We start from the raw sequence: 6,568 nt of genomic DNA, 5'->3' as shown, positions 1-6,568 counted from the left end.
CAGAACTTTCTTTCCCCTCCCAGAACTTCCCTTCTCTCTCCTCCTTCATTTTCTCTTTAGCAAGTTAATCTGCTTCTCTTTGTTGCCACATGTTGTGGGAGCTGGGGAAGAGGAAGTCATTCAAAACCAGCAGATGAGAGCAGATAAGAGGACAGGATTTTTTCCTGTTCGGTGCAACTCTGTCTTAGACCAGCTTAAGCCACTTGTGACCCTGCTAACTTAAAACAATCATGTTCCCTCATTCCTTTAAACCCTTTGTCATCTCCTTACATGAAAGACTTTCCCCCTTTTATTCTTCAGTGTTCGTGAAGGCTTCTGGGAGCAGGGAGCGAGAGGAAGTGAGAAGGCTCGGATTTGAACAATTAAGCTGTTTTTTTTATGAAAGTGACAATTTATTTCACTGCCAGCTGTCTCTTTGGCAGTGTGGAAGGAAGAGTTCTGTCTGCATTATCTGCTCCCTTCTCAAAATCCAGATGTCTATGCTTCTCACAGGGGAAGATATTTGGGGCTTAGAGCATCTTTTACAGTGAGGAAAACACACATTCATTATGCATTAATGGCTTGCAACAACTGACTGCAAATTCCAGCGTGGAGATTTTCTGCCATTGTAAATCTCACCTAAGTGGGTAGTCTATCTTTTTTTTTCTGACTTTGTGTCACTCTTCCATTGCATTAGTTCTTTTCCTCTGCCTCCTGATTTTTGTTGCTTTGTGCACCTTCTTACAAAGAGTGTTTTGGGATTTGTAAACCACCTTTAAATAGCAGTTATGATCTTTTAGATTTCATTTCTGTTGATGGAATCATGCTGATATGAGACTGCCAAGCCAACACTTGAAAACAAATGTTTAAACAACATAATAGTGGACTTTTGGTACAGAAAACAATTCCAAGAAACCTTGTTTGTAATGAACAGTAGACCAGGCAATAAGCATCTGATTAAGTTTATAAATGGATCCCTGCTCTCGTACAGATTAGTGAAGTGATTTTTCTGGCATTTCTTCAAAGCACTTACACAGAACTTTGTCACCAGAAAATTTCTTTCCCAGCAGATTTTGTTTGAGAGTTGGGTTTGGTATATGTAGACAAGAAACAGTCTTTTCAAGTGTAGGCATAAACATGTAATAAGCCTGGTGTTCTTGTGTAGAACAGGCTTCACGCCGTCCCTGAGGGTTATACCCTGCCAGCTCATTGTGCAGCACTGACTGTTGACTTGTGACAAACAGATTACAAAGCTGGTGTGTTCAGCTATTGTGTTTTGTCTAAGTCCTTTCTCAACCTAAAGCAGTCATTGCAGCAGGGTGCACTAATTGCTCATTTGCTGCAGTAACCTTTTCAACTGGACAGCATCTCATGTCTGATTTCGAGTTGATGTCTTTCTCCTTTAACTGCAGAGTGCTGTCAGGGACAAAAAGCCAGGGGTGTGAAGTGCCATAAAGTGCCTGCAATGTGCCTGCAATGTGCCTGCTATACCCTCCAGAGTTTTGCTCTAAGAACAGCTCAGCATGACTGTGGCTTCTGGGCACTAGATTTGTATACTTGGTGTTCTTGCCAAGATTAAAGCCAGTAGCATGAGTACACGAGTACAGTACGTTTGTTGAAACACATTTAAAAACCACTTGTGAAAGAAGGTCATTTCTCAGCTTAATTTGGGAAAGTGCTACCTACTCACATATGACAGAAACAAAATACCATCAGAAGGAATAGAAGGAAAGGCCGAAGGATGAAAAAATGAAATATTTTACTAGTGGTCATAATAATGATAATTCCTCTTTCTCACACTAAAACCATTGTGATTGTGAAACCCTTTTTGTTTTTTTCTTTTGTAGTGAACCTTAAGATATCATTAAGCAATATATCAGGTTAACCTTTTTCTTTTACATTTAAATCTTTAAATATCTGCACCAGGATAGGTATGATTTTTCTCTTGCCACATCAAAGGACAAGAATTTGCTTGTAAGAATCCCAAGAACTACTTTTCTTGCTAGCCAGAAAGAGGAACTAATAGTCAAAGAAGTTTTCCATAATGGTAATGATTTCTTCTGGTTTAATTATTTTTCCATCACAATTTCTCTGATTAAATTTATAATGTAAACATGGTATTTGTCGGCAGGACTTCGTGCCATCACAACTGAATTCCTATGAGGGTCCTTCACAGAAACAACCTGATTCCCTGATTCTGTGGAAATTCCAATAAATAGGTTTCAAAACTGCAAATTAAAGGAATATCTGGTATGCAAAGAGGTAACCAATTTTTGACTGTTTGTTTGTTTGCTTGGTTTTTTTTTTCTTGTTTGTATTGAACTTGCTGCAAAATCAAATTCTGTGAGTTCATCCACTGGTGGTGCATCTAAGGAAAGCCAATAGTTTCCACTGTCAAGAGGGCTTTGGTCAGTGACCATTAAGGGCCTCTTACATCTCTCAGTGTTGTCTATTAAAGCTTATGATTTCCCTCTTAAATAGAACTAAGCCAAAACTTTCAGCTTTGAAACATAATTTACCCAGGTAAATTATGAGTACATAAGTACATGATCAATGAATCAATATAAATGACACTCTTTTTACCTACCTTCAGCTTGTGCCCCAGTTTTCCTACTTCTGTGGTGTGCTGTAATTCAATGGGAGTGTGATGGCTTTCAGACACACTCCAGCAGTCGAGCATCTGCACCATTGCACCAGAGGATGTTTGGTCAAACATGAGGTTTTCACAGGCACTGGGCACATGACCTGCATCATTCTGCACTATTATCTTTGTCATGTTGGAATAGCCTCCAAACAATTTAAAATCTGCAAGTTAATAAGGAAAACTGTAAGATGTATTTCTATTAATACGAGACAACTTTGATATTAGGTTAGTTGGTTTTAATTGCTTAGCAAACTGAAGGCTAAAAATGTACTATGGAAGAAAACCACAATTATATCTGGTTTTCAAATGTACTAGAAATTGATGACGGATGTGGAGTAGCTTTTTCCCTTCCTCACATTTACGATCAGTATCCTTATGCATGATTTAACATCCTGTGGATTTTTTTATTGCTAAGCTTTGCCTAAAAGCAAGAAGCTGTATGAATTCAGTGAACTCTTCTGAAAAATGTCCTAATTTGTGATGTGCTTGTTTGAGGTTTGGCCAGCTTGAGGTGTATTATCTTCTCTATGTTTTGGACATTTTTCATACATTCTTATCCAAACACTAAATGTAATACTGTATTTGTCCTTCAGAAAATAAAGCGCAAAATAAATTAAACCAAACAACAAGGAAAAGTTATTTTAAGCCTGCCATAATATTTATATTTTGCACTTATTCAACTTTCCATCTTAATCTACTGAGAAGCAACATGACAGAGAAAAGGCTTTCTATTGTTTACTTTTGACACGTACAGGAGGAACAAAGAGAGCAATCAAAGATTATTTCATGAGATCCATCCATCTGTCACAATGTTTTATAACATACCACTGTAACTGCAAAATTGGGCATTTGAAATAAAATAAATGTAAAATTTTTGTTTGTTTCTGTCTTTCTTTTTAGGTGAATAATCACAGTGATGAAATATGTGATCTATAACCAGACGGCCTAAAGACTGTCTCTTGTATTTGCACAGAGATTCAAACTAAAAGCCCAAAAGTGTCCATACTATGAGATTTTGTCAAACTCTCTGCCTAGTTGCAATGATGACATGTAAACTTATAATGTTCATTTTTTTTGCACTTGAACAGTATCAACAGGCTGGTCTAGCAGAGATGAGGGTTCACTACTAGCTTTGAAAAGATGTAACTCTTTTTGCCTAGAAATTGCCTTGCAAGGCCCTGAAAGTAGACAGCAGTCCATAAAATATCAATTTAAGCTATTCAAATTTTCATAGTTGTGTTATAAAATATAATATTTTAAACTTAAACCAATATTAACAACATGAGATCTGTAAACTTCTGAGGAAGGAAAAAGAGCTCAGAAGTTCTGAGTTAAAAATAGTAAGACTAAAAATATTCCCAAAAGATGAGGTGACTTATTACTTGAAATTACATTTGACAGATGTCAGTTTGTCAGCAAGGGTTGCTTCTCTTTGATGTTTTTTCCTCTCCATTTACAGAGATGTATTAGCTGCTTTGGTTAGACAAATTGGCATAATGAAGACAAGAACATTAACTGCCTGAGTTTGAGAACCAGCCCCAGTTTTGAGCCTCAATTAATTTAGCCACACATGACAGACAGCAGATAGATCTAGAAACTGAACGCAATCCTATGCAGAATGACAGCTAAGTGACTCGCTGCCATTTACCACTACTATTGAAAATATCTATAGAACTTATCTTAATAAAATGGCTTCTGTACTTTAAAAAAATAATAATCCAGTAGAAATGCAATTATTCTGGTTTTATGTTTTTCTCCCATACATTGCTTCCTATAAGATCTGGCAGAGATCTGTGGAGCAGGCAAGAGGAGTAGTTTAAGAAATTACTGGCATTACTTACAAACATACATCACAACTGCCCTGCTCCTACTCCTGCTCCTGCTCACTACTCCTTCAGCAGACCCAGAAGTCCAGAGAACATGGTGAGACCTCACCAGGTCCATGAACATTCTGCAGTGCCTGTTTAAGCTCACAGTCTCACAGGAGCTTTGCAGTTTGTCACCTGTTTTTTGCACTAAAGGTTTGAGGTGTACCCACATAATGTCTGTGATGGTAACACCTCTGACACAAGTAGAAAACTACTGTCATTTTCCAGAACTGCTTTAACCAGGCCTATAATCTGCAGCTGGTCTCTCAGCCATTTTCCAACCTATTTTGGAACCTTCTAAATTTGTCTTCTTCCAAGTTAGGCTGTTACCTTTTGGATGACTGGCATACAGCTAACTTGTGGGCAAGAAGAGCTGAACTGGGTCTGAAGGATGAATTGCTGCAATGTGGTGCTTACTGATTGTTTTTCTTTTGCCTCTTTCAAGCACATTCCAAATTCCGAAATCAGTGACATGCCCACTGTTAACTCCATGAAGAAAACATTTCCTTATGATTTCCACAACACATATGCTATCTTAATTTTTACTGTTTCAGATAATTGTATCTACTATGAAATAAGCTAGGAACTGCATCCATGTTGTATGTAGCTTTCCTTTCTTTCCACGCAACAAATTTCACTTAAATTTATACCATTCAGAAGTAGTTTAAACTGAAACAACAATCTCCTCAGACAATTTATGGGTATATAAATGTGCAGGCAGAGGTTTATGCTGTCAAAACTTAATTAATTTTTTTTAATCACATTATAAAGAAGAACAGTACTTCTGTGTAGTTAAACCAGTACAGATGACTTCTGCAAGAAAATTCACCATACCTGAAAGAGGAAGTGACCTTGTAGAAACAGCTCCTCGTTCAGATGTGGCATTCCACTTTCACACTTCAGGAATTTCAAACTAAATCACAAAAATGTGGAAAGCAAGGATGTTCATACAGTTTGCATGTGATCACTTATATGAAGAGCAGCAAAAAGCAGAGCCAAGAGAATTTCTCCCTTTCCATAAGAAATGTCTTTACCTACCCAAGGAGAAGGAAAAATGCAAGAGGCAGAAATTAACAGAATTATATCTCTGAAGTAGTCAGGGTATCTGGTCTCAGAATGATGAGACAGCTCCAACAAGCTGTGGAAACATTGCAGCTGTAGATCCCTTTACAGCAGAGCACTGGTTCCAAGCAGGTTGCTGTTTCCAATTTCCAGGCTACCTGTAATATGCTGTGAACCTTCTGTTGTTGCCAACCTGATCTTTCACAGACTGTGATATCCTCAAAATACTCACTAGAGTTACAGATTAATGTAAGAACAAAAATCAATCTTGCACAATTTTTATTTGGCTTCTGGACCTTAGCCCTGCAGGGTACAATGGGTTTGCATACCATGCGTACCAATGGGTTAGGCTGAAGTGGAGAGGTTTGTCACATAGTCAATTATTTCCCAGACCCACATTTTAAGGTACCACATTAGCTGTCACTGCACATCTTAAAAAAGCCCTGTACCTTGGCAGTGCTGGCTCAGCCAGGTGACATCTGAGGACTCTGCCTCCTCAGGGAGCTGCTCATTTGAAGGCTGGAGGCCTGTGAGGAGAAAGACAGGGTGAAGCAGAGAAGAGAGGCTTAGGACACTCAGGGGGAAGAGTGTGAAAGGACAAACGGGGGAGACCAAAGAGCAGCAAAAGACAGCAATTAAAATGGAGGGAAGGCCATCAAGGAAGCACAGTGATGTTAGGAAACAGAAAAGGCATTTCGGTGTGAGAGGCATGAAAACCCATCAGCACCTTAAAGGGAAATGAGGTCCTGTGAGTGTCAGAGCTCAGGACATGAGGGAAGCAGTGTGCTGAAGGGATAAGGCATGGGTGGCTGCCACTGACAGGGAACACAAGGCACTCAAGGACAGTCTGGGAAGTGGATTGTGTGGGCCAAAAGGTGACTGAAGGAATGTGACTTCATGAACAAGATTCAGGCTTGGGAGCATGTGGGTTGTGACTCTCCAAGGGACAGAGTTAAGACAGTATGAGGGTGCATAAGGTATGAAGAAGAGTATAGCAGTTTAAAGAAGGCAGGGG

The 6,568-nt window shown here is 38.9% G+C and overlaps 1 long non-coding RNA gene across 1 annotated transcript in view; it reads right to left on the bottom strand.

The window, feature by feature from the left end:
- Positions 1-5,742, bottom strand: part of LOC141727216 (uncharacterized) — a 25,968-nt gene extending 20,226 nt beyond the window's left edge. Inside the window, exons 1-3 of the long non-coding RNA XR_012578262.1 lie at positions 5,530-5,742; positions 5,326-5,404; positions 2,567-2,784 (exon numbers count right to left, since the gene is read on the bottom strand). This is a non-coding gene — a long non-coding RNA (uncharacterized LOC141727216). The remainder of the gene's footprint in view (positions 1-2,566; positions 2,785-5,325; positions 5,405-5,529) is intronic.
- Between the last annotated feature and the right edge of the window lie 826 nt (positions 5,743-6,568).

This window comes from Zonotrichia albicollis, chromosome Z (assembly GCF_047830755.1).
Source record: "Zonotrichia albicollis isolate bZonAlb1 chromosome Z, bZonAlb1.hap1, whole genome shotgun sequence".
In the NCBI taxonomy this organism is placed as follows: domain Eukaryota; kingdom Metazoa; phylum Chordata; class Aves; order Passeriformes; family Passerellidae; genus Zonotrichia; species Zonotrichia albicollis.
The sequence above is the reverse complement of the archived record's forward strand: the minus strand, read 5'-3'. Positions and strand labels throughout refer to the sequence as shown.